Genomic DNA, 13,349 nt, shown 5'->3' with positions numbered 1-13,349 from the left:
GCCAGGGAAAATGATTCTTCTAAGACTTCAGTGCCACATCTCCCCCAGCTCTTCTAGTGTAATGTCCTGGTCTTGGGTCTTTATTTTTCCTGCCAAGAATACTATGATGTCACAGCAGCCAGCATTCATGGAATGCTCACCATGTACTGGGACCATTTGGATCCTCAGCCAGCATTCTATGGAGGAGGTACTATGCTTACCCCCATTTTATAGATGTAGAAACTTAGGAGAGGTCAACCGGCCCAAGGTAACGCAGACTGTAACAGGCAGAGCTGGAGTTCAATCTCAGGCAGGCTGGACCCCATGAGGGTTCAAAGCCTATACTTATGCCTTGAACCACTCTGCTACACTGCCACACTGACACCCAAGGCTCTATCCTCAGTCCTTGGAAACCCAACTTTTCTCACTAATTTAATCACATAAAAATGGATGATTTATAAACTGACAACCCCAAATATTCATCAGTCTCCCCGGTCTGGTCAATTAATTCATTCTTCCAACATGTGCTGCAAACCCATTTGCACATGGCACAATGCTAGGCCTGTGAGGAATACAGAATCCAACATGGATTATGTCTTCAAGGCACTGGTGGAGGAAAGAGGATGTGTGTGTGTGTATCACTAAAGCAGACAGTAAACCCTTCATTCATAAGGGAGGTGGAAAAGAGACATTATTTCTCAGTAATGCTTCACGGACATGGCACTATTTAAGCCAAATCTGGAAAGATGTTTAATATTTAGGCTTATAGACAAAGGAAAAGGAATTCCACCCTAAGGAAACAATTGCATATAGAGAATGGTGACCCATTCAAACTGGCTGTAGTATGGGTAGGGTCACCATACATCCTGGTTTACCTAGAATGGTCTTGCTTTAGGCCAATTTCCCCAACATAATTATTATAAGGCCCCTTTCACACTTAAGTGTCCCATTTGGAAAATTACATGATCACTCTAAGTATAGGGTAAAATAAGGAAGTAGGAGGAGACTAGCCTAGAAAGATAAGACTGAATAGTGGCTTAGAAGGACCTTGTGCCAAAGAATGTAGGTTGTCCTATAAATACTGAGACATCACTACAGGTTTAATAACTTGTATTTTAGCAGGATCAAGCAGCACTTTTAAATATAGAGAGAGATGGGAAAAACCAGAGATATGAATACTTGTGAGGTTTTGCAATAATTCTGGTAACATATAACGAAGACCTGGACCAGGATAATGGCTGTTGAAATGGGATGGAGTTGAATGTGAGAGACACTACAGCTTAGCTCAGGTGTTGGCAACTTTTTCTGTAAAAGGCCAAATAGCTAACTCCTTAGGCTTTGTGGGCTATATGTTCTCTGCTGAATTACTCAATTCTGCCATTCTAGCTGACAGCAGCCAGAGACAACACGTAACTGAATATATGAGGCTGTGTTCCAATAAAACTTTATGGATGCTGAAATTAGAATTTCACAAAATTTTCAGGTACACGAAATAGTGTTATTCTTTGGTTTATTTGAACCATTTAAAAATGTAAAAACTATTCACAGCTTGTGGGCTGTACAAAAACAGGTAGTGGGCTAGAAAGCCTTAGTTTGCCAATCTCTGCTCTAGCTGGATACCACAGTCAGATCTACTAACCACATCAGCATTTTGAACCTTTAAGCATTCTGTCATGGGATAATCTCGAGATTATTAAATCACCTGATTTTATTCTTGGCCAGAACTGCAAGTACCTTAAGTAATGGAATCCCATTCATAACTTTTTTTTTTTGAGGAAGATTAGCCCTGAGCTAACTACTGCTAATCCTCCTCTTTTTGCTGAGGCAGACTGGCCCTGAGCTAACATCCATGCCCATCTTCCTCTTCCTTATATGTGGGACACCTACCATAGCATGGCTTTTGCCTAGCGGTGCCCTTCTTAACTTTTTATCTTTCACAGAAGATAATAGCGCATTTAAATCAGTCTGAGTAGTTTACTTTTACTTAATTGAATTATTTAATAACGGGTTCAACATAGACCTGGAGGAAAAAACTTATTCATCTTGTTAACCAACTTCAAAAATATAATCTCTCAGTTTGACATGCTTTACCTCTATTAGACACCTTCATAAACTGTCACTGTGCTTCACACTTAGGTGACTGTTTACCTGCTCAGGAATAGCTGCTATGCACTTGCCTTGGCAATAAAGAAACAGGTGATTCAAAGGACACACACGTTGCATGTGACACATATTTTCAAAGACCTTTCACTATAAGTATGTATAGAAATTCCATGTAAGTTGACTATAGAGCAAAAAATATTGTTTTCATAAATGGCACCATGAATTTGAAGTCATGTTTCAAGATTAGCATCCTTTTGACAAGGCAGGATGGAGAGGATAGGCAGATAGGGGACTGGTGCATATGCAAAGCACTGCATTTACTGAGGTTACTTTTACAATACTTCCAGAATCTCTAGGTAGTTTCAAAAGATGGAGCATAACAATCTTGCTGCTGCCTCCTACCCCTGCCCCTCATTAAATCATATAATTTCACATGACTTTCTCCCTCCCACCATAACTGAGGCTCATCCTGTCTTCCAAACTAATCCTCCTGGGACATTGCTTCCTCCCTTCCTCAGGTGTTTAAAAGTAATAATGTCTAATACTCTAGTATGACAACTCATGAACAGGTGGGGAAAACTATACGATAAAGACCAGCCTAAAAACGTAGTTTTCTGTTCCCAAAAACTGAGTAAGAAAAGCGCTCAGTGACATAATGTTGAAGTAATATAAAATAAGGGATACAGAGCCAGAGACGCTTTGATCCAAAGCTTACTCTTAAATATTCAAATGCTCCCCTAGACTGCTCAGATGTTTTCCTTGGTCCAAATCCTCACTGCAAAGCTTTGAACAATTCTTACCCCTATTGCATTAGGAATCTAACTCTATAGAAAATAGGCTGGCGATATTTGAGGATAGGAAAAAGAGAGATTAACCATAAACTAAAAGGGAACAGTTCTTAAGGGAAACGAAATTCTTAGAATCTTAGTTCCTTAGTCTTAACCAAATGTGCCTTCCACCAAATCAAGCTCAATATTAAAAGTTCAAACATGACTGTACCTAAAGGTACCTAGTGTTCCATCACCTATTACTGTTCCTAAAGCTTTACAGTAACTTTTCCATTTGTATTTACAGTACAAGACACCTCTTTACCAGGAGCAAATGCTATTACTCACAGGTGTTTTCCAGGCACTATTACCCTGTCATTGTCCAACTTGACATCTACTAACAGCCTCTACTCATCACTTGTTACGAGGGTGGCAAACCATGGCAGGTAGACCCCTATTCACAGGGAAGAGATATACATGTGTAATGAGATATGTGCTTGCCTGGGGCATGTTGCCTGTTCTAGCCTGCATGGCAACACGGATGCAGACAACACCCATTCACAACACCTCCTTCCTATCTCTGGTTACTCACCCCTCTAGGGTTGTAGCTCTTGTCAACACAAACTCTTTTCACCAAATCCCAAAACTCTGAAGTCAAGAAACCTGGACATTAGTCCCCGCTCTGCTACTCATTAACAGTGTGATCTTGTCCGAGTTATTTAAATTCTCTGGACCTCAGGTTCCTTATCCATAAAGATGAACATAACGAAATCACTATTCTCAAGGGGCTAGTAAGAAGACTAAAAATGAGATTATGGTGAAGCACCCTACCAAAGAGTGGGAAGTATTCTGGGTTGAATGGAGCAGACTTGGACTAACATATGAAGACTGGCACAGACCTCAGGCCCCTGAAAGTGGCCCTACCTTGCTGAAGGCATGAGGAGAAGCAAAAGCTAGGAATAAAGTAAAATGAGAGTAGGGGTAAAGAAAAAAGGTTAAATTAGGTAGTGGTAGGAGGAACGCAATCAAATGTTGTTTGTGTATTGGGGGAGCAGGGAGGATGGTAAGATATTGAAAGCACACCAAATGCTCAGCAATACTCTACAATCCAAATGCTTTAAGTGAAGTAGCTGACATTTAATTTACATTTTATAAAGCATGTTTTTTCCATATGTGTGGCCAAGTTTCAGTGAGTTTTGTTGAGTAAAACTTTTAGTCCTGTTTCCTCATACAAACATCCCCACACACAAGATTTCATTTCAAGGATGTTCAAGAGAACTATGAATTCAAACATTTGCATGTTCTCTGTCCTCCAGGCACCAGACATACAAAGATGATGGTACGGGTGAATTTAAATGCCTCAGTCATTACCTAAAACGAAATGTGCCACTTCATCTCAACCAACCATAGAAGGTAAAAGAGGAAGAGAGAATGAAAGACCTACCCAAACACTAACAGTGGTTCCCTCTGAGTGATGGAATAAAGGATGACATTTTCTGCCATGTTATACTTCTGTACAATGACCACATTTTCTACAATGATCCGTTTGGTTTGGTTTGGTTTGGTTTAAAAATAGACACAAAACAACAGGTACTACCCCTGCAGCTGGGAACTTTTTTCTGCTAACAGATTGGTACAGAATTCACTGCAAAGAGATTTAGTTTATGTACTTTTGGTGGAAAATGTCTAATCATCTTTATTTTAAAACAGACTTTTAACACAGGTAGGGGCCTTGGCAATAATCTAATGCAACATCTGCTCCTTAAAGATGCAAAAATAAAGAGTCAGAGAGTTGAAATGATTTGTTTACGACCATACAAATAGCAAAAGCTTCAAGACTAAAACCTAGGTGTCTTGAATTCCAACTCAGAGTTCCTTCCACTACACCATTTGTTTGAATTATGCTTCTGTAAAATCCACTACCATTTGAGGAGCATGTGTGATGTACAAGGTGCTACAGGAATACAAAGATGGATAAAACCTAGTCTCTGGCCTCAGGGGAGAAAGTTTTAAAACAAAAGACAAACTGACATGTGTTCTGCTTTCATTACAGAAAACCTTGGTAGCTACTGGTGAAAGATAGCATTTGATTTTTTCCCCAAAAGTCGGTTAACATTCTAGTACCACTCACAAGGTATAAATCTCCCATAATTTGGAAGGGAGGCAGTAGAGGAATGGGAGTTATATAAGTTAGCTAACAACCAATTATCCTTCCGAACTTAACTCTGAACTTTACTTCCATTATGCACTTCCACTGCCCTTCTCTAGTAACACAGCCCTATCCCTTTGAAACGAGGAGAAATACACTTACTTTTTTATTTTTAGTGGTTCTAAGACACTGTGATTTAGCTCTACATTTGAGTGCTACATGAAACCACTGCAGATATTCACCTCTTTCTCCTTCCATGGCATTGAGGTTTTTTCTATCCACTTAGACTTTAGGGCCAGGTCTGCCATCGCCCTGAATATAGTGGCATGGCCGTGAAAACACACTGAGCGTCCCTCCAGGACCCCTCCTGTGGGCTCTGCCACACCATGCCCAGACGTCCAGGAGAGATGAGTTCATCACTGCCTTCAACTCCTATTTATTCTCGCCATCAGGACACCACTATCACGGTGGCGTCCTCCTTTCAGCTGACAGATCTGTGACTCCCTGAGAAAGGGCAGCGGAGAGGGACCTGGGCGATAAGTGAGGGTCAGAGCTCGAGGGGCGGACGAGCGAGCGCCAGATTCTCACCGAAGACTGAACAGGGACAGTCAAAGAACTGGCCTTCCCACACTCCAAAATAAAACACCACATCATTTTAAAATGGAAACCTTCGCAACAGTGATATTCAAAAATAAAACACTCACCTGCAAACAGGCCACCAGTAGCTGCCGCTCCTCAGAGCCACCGAGCGGCCAGCACCTCCGAAGACCCATCCCTGCCGTTGGGATAGCCGCTCTTTTCTAGCCCGGGAACCAGAAGGGGCAGGTCCTAACGCCCTGCTTATTGGAGGGTCGAGCTGTCACTCAATCATGGCCCCACCCTCCTCCCAGGAACAGGTCGAGGTCTTTTCCGTTTCCCAAATCCCTGGGGTAGAAAGTGAGTCTCTGATTGGCTCGTTGAGGAGACGAGCACACTCCTGGACCAGTGAGGAGCTGGCTTCGACGCTGGTGGGAGGGCTTTGGCCTGTGGAAGAAGGAAAACAAAGCCGGCCGCGTTGTCCCGGCAGTAGAAAAACCCCAGGTCTAGGGAGCTGTTCAGTGGTGGATATGCTAGAAAGCGTTTCACGTCGTAAAAGAAGTACCTGCCAAGGTAGAGAAGTGTCGACGGCATCTTGGAAGTGATGAGGTGATGCCTTCTTTTACTCATGGGAAACTTCAACCCGGGGAGGAAGGTGGGCAGTCCTTGCAGAGGAAAGCTCCTGCTTTCCTCGTGGTTGTACGTCTTAAATCGTGATTAAAGCAAAAGCCTTTAAAGTGCCCGATTTGTGGGCAGTAACTCATCCTCCCCTTTCTCTTAGTACTTTTATAGAGATTCCCCTTCGGCAATTCCCTGACACTGTTTTGGTTGGGGAAGAACAGTGATAAATGGAATGCATTAAAGGCTTATAGATGAAGGGAGGATGGAGTGGAATGAGGAGGAGGATTATAAATTTGGAGGCCGCGCTTACTGAACAAGAGTAACCGATGAAAATACCCAAAGCCTGGCACGAGGCCCTATAAGCGGTTAAGCAGGCTTGAACTACCACAGAAGACTGAAGCATAAGTGTCAGAACTTCTGGATGGGCCAGAAAGATAAGGAATGGTATATTTGCCTGACCACATGGGAAATTCCCCTTCTTAATTTCCAGAAGCTGTCCTACTTAGTGTTTAGTATCCTCGTTTGAGTTTTTCCTATTTCATCCTCACAAGAGGTCCAGTAGATTTGTGACTGCCAAGCAGGTCTTCAGAAGAATTAAACATAAATTTGAAAAAATAATCTTTCCACATTTTCAGGTATGACACACTATGTCTTGAATTCATTAAGACCTGTGTTTGTAGTTAGTTGTGTATCTCATTTATCCTTCTTAGAGCATAACACTTCCTCCTGGGATCTCAAAGACCAGACCTTTACTTCTGGGAGAGCACAGATCCGAGGCCTGACAGGTCCAAGCAGGTGATAGGTCCCATCTAGTGATAGTTAAAATTTAACTTGCAGAAGATTAATCAGGGTTCAAGTCAGAGCAACTGGAAGAGGTGGCTTCCCGTCTTGACTCCCAGGATTGCAGTTTCCAAATCCTATACTCGGACCAGCTTGCTCTTCCTTTTCTCCGTATAAATGAAAACAAAGTGAAGGGAAAGCATTTCTACTACAGTGTAACATCAAGTCTCCCTGCTTCATACTCTGCAGGACAGGGAGCCATTCAGGAGTGTCAGAGTCTTACAGCATTTGCCATTTAGGGATACTTACTCTGGGCTTAAGGGCACCTGCTCATTGGATTTAGTTTTACTGTTGTTGTGGATACCTGTGGAATGCTAGCTTGTCCCATAGAACAGTTAGAATATCAAATGTCACCTGCCATCACCTGCCGCCTAGAATCTCATTGTACAGGTGAGGAATCTGAAGTGTAAGAGATTTATTCAGAATTGCTTAGCTAGTTGGGGGCAGAGCTGGAACCAAGGTTGCTAATTCATAATTCTGGGAAAATGCTTTCTCTTTTGCTGCCCCCCCCCACAAAAAGCAATAATTATTTTAATCAAGATTACTAGTTTTAAAATTAACTTATGTTAATACCAAGTGTGAGGAATTTAATTCTGTTACAGCAAGCAGTATAGATACAATGAAAATAACTTAGTGTCTCAGTTCACTACTTTACTTCAAATAGCTTTTGGTGTAGTCCCATTTTCATCCAAATAAGTGAAAATGCAGTAAATTGTTATGGCCATGTTGTCTTTTTGTCTTTCTGTTCCGTGTACATATCAAAAAGTCAATATTAACACATATGGTACTTTAAGGATTGGTCATAGATTGACTTATTCAGGACCTGAATACAATACTACTTCATGATAGCATACATACCTGGCGAAAATAATTTCACAGCTATTTACACAGAGCCCCTAGTCTTTGCAGGTATGGTTAAGCTGGCCCACCAGGCATCAAAACATTATCAGCTGACCTAGGCTATTCTGCCTTTTTCTTCCCTGGCAGAGCCATTTGCTCCCTTCCTCCCCTTCCAGCAAACTCTGGAATTAGTTGGTCCTGTATCCCATGTACGGGACTGTCTCCTTGTCTGGACAGTGTTAGGACACATCATGATGTGGTTGTTTGCTGCTAGTATCTAGCATCCCACCACACCCTACCTTCTTCAGGGTCAAATTAAAATCTGTCACCCATGATCTAGTGTAATAGGCCCTTCTTTGGCTCCCACCATTGACCTACTAAGTACAGGACCCCTCCTCTGAAACCAAAAACTGGAAATGCTCTTTCAAATCAGCCATGTAGACCCTCAGGAGGGACTTTAAAGCCATCTGTCCCTTAATTTCACAAGTTAAAACGTAGAATCCTCCTCTCACAGAGCAGTGTGAAGAATAACAGAGGCAATTTTGGAATACCTTTGCAATCTCTGAAGCACCTTACATCTTGCCACTTTGTAGCACTGGGAACTTAGGCACATTGCTTGACGTCAGCCTGTGTCTTTATCTGTGAAATAGGGATAATATCTAATTGGCCAATGTGAAAATCAGATGAGAGAAGGCAGTGTGTACCTGGCACATGGAAGGGGTTCAATAAATGGTAGTTAGTCTTAACAATTACAGCCATGATAAATGTAAAGTTTCTTAACTACCTTGTAAATGCTGTTATTTTAAGAACTCAAGAAAGTCTGGGCCTTGGGCTTTCCTCCCTTTTCTGCTCTCAAGCCAAGACCTGAACTCCTGCAGAGGATATAAGACAGGAATTTCCCAGGTTATCTTGCTGCTACCTCGAGAGGCAACTGTCAGAAAGTGAATGCCAAAGAGAGTGCAGATCCCCTGGCAGGGCCAGGAGCCGCTGGTACTGGAAAGTATGAACTCTGTGAAATTTCCCCACTCGGTCTTGATGTTAGCATCCCTGGGCTGGAAAAGAGCCAGGTTGATTTTTTTCCACTCAATTCTGGGAAAACAAACAAACAACTCTAGAGTGGAGGATAAGGGAAAAAAGGAGGAAACTTAGAGAAAATCAAGAGGCATCTTCCCCTCTTACAAATCCTCTGCCCTACTGCTCAGGAAAAAAAACACGTTTCCTCAAATGCTTGTTTTTCTGTGGTGATGAATAAAGTAGTCACAATTTCTGCCCAGTGGAGTTGTTTTTTCAATACTATATCATAATTACGTATAATTTTATATTTAAAAAATATTCCCTATACAGTTTAGAAAAGAAAAAATTTAAAACACCCCTAATCCTACCAGTCAGAATTTATTGTTGACAATTTTTATTTCCTCCTGTATTTTCCCACAAGTCAATTGTTTGAAAAAGACAAGGATTCATAGGTATATACTATTTTACAGCAACATTTACTTAATTTATTATGACCATCTCCCCATGTCATTTAATATTCTTTTTCGATATATAATTCCATCATGTGAACGTGCCTTCGGGTACTCTCTCTCACAGTTCAACCAGTCTCCTACTCTTGGGCGTTGAGGTTGTTTCAGTTTCTTGCAAACATTCAGGGGTTTAAATGGGCTGCTTTTTCCTTAAATGGCCAGATCCTTTGGGAATGTCCCTTGAACCAAAGGCACTGCCTGCTGGCCTCAGCCCTTCTTCGCAGGGAGGCTGATAAAGTAGCCAGGAATTGTTTCTTCTGTGCCCCGGTATTGCAGAGCTAAGAAAGGTGAAACCAGTGAAGCCTGAACTCTCCTGGAGGGTTGCCCTTTAACCTCTGCCCCCCCAGAGTCTCCTGCTCTTTAACTTGAAGAAAAGGTGGTGAGGTGAGGGAAATTGGGGGAGGGGTTGGAAATCAGGGCTGTATTCATTAAACTTCACAAAACTCCTGGCATGGGTGTCTCCCTTTTCCACATGAGGACGGTAAAGCTCAGAGAATTTGTGCAAGCATGCACAGCGAGTTGGAGAACCCGGGTTTGACTCCTAGCCTTGGTTCTGAAATTTCAACTCTTCCCACCATGCTTCTCACTGCTCCTAAAAACTGATGGATATCACTTCAATCTTCTTGTTTTTCTGTGAGAAATTTTTTGTCAGTCTTCTAAGATAGATTTGTTACCTGCTCCCTAAAGAAAGAAATCCCCTCCTGATTGTCCAAGCATTTCTCCTGTTGTGAGTTTCCTGAGTTGGCCAGCTCTTTGCCAAAAGAACACATCCTCATTCTTTGATGGAGAATTAGATGACTTAGCTTTTCCCCCCATATTTGCTTATTTTCTTACAGCAGTGACCTCTGTATATATCGGAAGGCCAAACTCATAACTGGAAGTTCTCATAAACCCTGCAGCAGTTTAACAACATTACACATAGTTCCCTTAGCTTTCAGGATTTATAAAGTATGAGTGTATATATATATATATAAGCCTGTTTTTCTGGTTTGGTTTATAAAGTGGTTCTGAAGGAAGTCCTAAACGAGGCTTTCCAGAATTGTTTAGAACCGTGAAGCCTCATTGAAATGGGGGTATAACCTCCCAATATGACACTTTGAAGGCAGTAACGCTTGTTTGGAAGTGTAACTCTGGACTATTTTGTTAAAGCCTCTTTACACAATCTAATCAGAATCCGTTTCAATCAAGAGTACATGTTTTAAAATACCTTTTTCCCATCCTCCCCTCCCCCGCCCACACTACCAACCCCCTGGCCCAAACCGTCATCACCTCTTGCCTGGATTTTCTCCGCAGCCTCCTAGCAAATCTTCCTGAATCCACTTTTGCTCTCTTGTAGGCAGCCATGGTGATACTGGTGTAATATCTTTGTGATCATGTCACAGCTAACCCCCTCCTCCCCCGAACTTGAAACACTGCAGTGGCTTCCCATTGCTCCTTATCTGGGACTTCTTTCTTCCTCCCAGTGGCCGTTAGGCCTTCGCACATGCATTTTCCCTACCTAAAATGCTGTTCCTTCCCAAGTAGTTAAAGCACAGAACGAGAATCCAAGTTTTCTGACTCCCAGGCTGCATCTCTACTGCAAGTGTATTACTGGGCACTAATAATAATTATCCAAGGGGGGAAAATATGGTTTGGAGGTTCAAAAGAAGTACGATAGTACAGGGGGTAGGAGTGTGGGCTTTGGGGCCAGTCTGCCTGGGTTCCAGTCCTGGCTCTTTTCTCTACTAACCATGGGATCTAGGGCAACTTGTTTAAGATCTTTGCCTCATTTCTTCTGTTGTGTAATGGGTATAGTCATGGTACCTACCTCATAAAGCTATAGTATTTAAGATAACACATGGAGAGAGCTCAATAAATTTTAACTTTAAAAAGTCTCAGTGATAGATTAAGGACCCAGTATAATTTCTTATGTGTAGAGTTTTCTTCTGGAGAAAAACAGATACAGCAAACCACTGGGAGGCCCTCCCACGCAGGGAAGGACTGGTCCTGGCAGATAAGTTTACAGGGGCCATGCTATGTAGAGACAGACATGGTTACTTACTCAAAACAAGCGCCAGGCCACAGGTGCTAGTGAGTTGAGATAACATGAAGCCAGAGGGGTTTAAAAAACACAGAGAGGGGGAAAAAAATTAAATCTAAAATGGTATGAAAAATTACAATAGCAGACAAAAGACAATCTATTTACGGATGAAATCATCTTCAGCTTCTAAACTAAGCCTTGTTATGTAAAATATCTTTTCCTTGTGTAATAAGCATTTTGGAGGCTACCTGAGGTCCCAGAATTTTTTAACAAAATGCTCTCTGGTGCTTTGAGAGCTGTCATTTCTATGGCAACTTCATGCTATTTTGTGTCCAGAGAGAAGCTCTTTTACCTATAATCTGTGGCTCCAACATGAGTGAGACAAAGCTCTTACATGCTGAATCCTCACAGAATCCTTAGTAGGTAAATTTAGAAAATAGATTGAATGGCTCCATTTATCAGTAAGCTTTCAAGTAAAGAATAATGAGAATAAGTAATTTGTTATCAGTCTTATCCCATCAGTCAGTACCAACAACTGAACGTTGGTCTTTTTAGGCCAGTTGAGGGTCCTAATTAGTCTCTGCTATCATCCTTCTGTGGAGTGTATTTGATCTACTCCCAGCTGGTAGCTCTGGTTCCATGAGAGGCCACAGGAGCGGGAGACACAGGGGCTGCATCCAGGAGCACTCAGCTGGGAAAGCTGAACCCAGAGGAAGTTGGCAGGGGTATGAGAAGTTTACATACATAATGGAAGAGGTGAAGTCTGAGCAATGTTACAAAATGAGTAGAATCAGAATCCAAAATTGGATTGTGATGATGGTTACACAATTGTATTAAATTCACTAAAACTCATTAAATTGTCTGCTAAAAATGGGTAAATTTTATGGTATGTAAATTATACCTCAAAAAAACTTAAAAGAAGAGTTTGGCTTTAGAAACAGACACACATGGAGAGATTCCCGACTCTGCAATTTACTAGCTGTGTGATCTTGGTCAAGTTAGTTAACCTCTCTCTTCTTCAGGGTCTTCATCTGTAAAATGAGAATAATGATATCTAGCTTGAGGTTGTTGGGAAGATTAGATAGGATAGTGTATGTAAAGTGCCTGCTACCTTATCATACTCAGCATGTAATACTTCTCTTCTTCTCCCTGGGATGTTTAAGGGGTGTTGAATTGTCTCTGCTGTCCACCAGACACCTGTTTGCGATGTCTTTTAAATGATATGGGAGCAGTTGTAGCTTCTTCTAACTTCCTTTCACTACAACTTGGTTCTGATGCTCCCACTAGTTACTCTCCCAGTTCTCTCCTTCCTGTCCTTGCCAGGCACCTTCATGAAGTATCTTGCCTCTACTTCCAATGGTATTTCTCTGTGCCTTTGCACATACTGTTCTTTCTGATGCAACTGGTTTCTTGTCCCTCTTCACTTAACTAACCTTTAATCATTCTTTCATTTATTCTTTTACTATTTTAAAATTATATAGTATTTCAAGCATACGGAGAAGAGTAGAGAACAATGTATAAACACTGTGCACCTGCCACCCAGCTTTACCACATCCTTCTGCCATATTTACTTCAGAACTTTTCATGAAGACAAGTCTTTGGATTCATTTACTTTTTTGTTTGTTTTTTGAGATGAATTGTGGTGGGATAGGGACTAGAATCCAAATATTATAATTTTTAAGGTAGACTACATATTGGATTATATAAATCAATTTTTAAATTCTAGATTTACTTTGTTCAGCTGAGCATTCAATAAAGGGGTGATGATTTTCCACAAGTTCATGGGGGAGTGGAAGTGGGGACATTACATAGAGCTAATGGCACCATCCCATGGCATGAGAGTTAAGTTTCTTGTCTTATGGATTCTTTCTCGTTATCACCTCCCCTAATGCAGTAGGCTTTCATTCATGATTTCAATTTGAAACAGAGAG

General features: G+C 41.5%; 1 protein-coding gene and 1 long non-coding RNA gene across 2 annotated transcripts in view; one reads left to right on the top strand and one right to left on the bottom strand.

The window, feature by feature from the left end:
• The window catches only part of BPGM (bisphosphoglycerate mutase), a 28,815-nt gene extending 22,893 nt beyond the window's left edge, over positions 1 to 5,922 (bottom strand). The window contains exon 1 of the mRNA XM_014839387.3: positions 5,703 to 5,922. The gene's annotated coding sequence lies outside the window, so the exon portion shown is untranslated. The remainder of the gene's footprint in view (positions 1 to 5,702) is intronic.
• An 89-nt stretch (positions 5,923 to 6,011) lies between these two features.
• LOC106830009 (uncharacterized) overlaps positions 6,012 to 13,349 on the top strand; it is a 32,395-nt gene continuing 25,057 nt past the window's right edge. Inside the window, exon 1 of the long non-coding RNA XR_006512516.2 lies at positions 6,012 to 6,183. This is a non-coding gene — a long non-coding RNA (uncharacterized lncRNA). The remainder of the gene's footprint in view (positions 6,184 to 13,349) is intronic.

The sequence above is a fragment of the Equus asinus genome, chromosome 1 (genome assembly GCF_041296235.1).
Source record: "Equus asinus isolate D_3611 breed Donkey chromosome 1, EquAss-T2T_v2, whole genome shotgun sequence".
Taxonomy (NCBI): Eukaryota; Metazoa; Chordata; class Mammalia; order Perissodactyla; family Equidae; genus Equus; species Equus asinus.
Note: the sequence above shows the minus strand (reverse complement) of the source record. Positions and strands in the feature narration are given on the sequence as shown.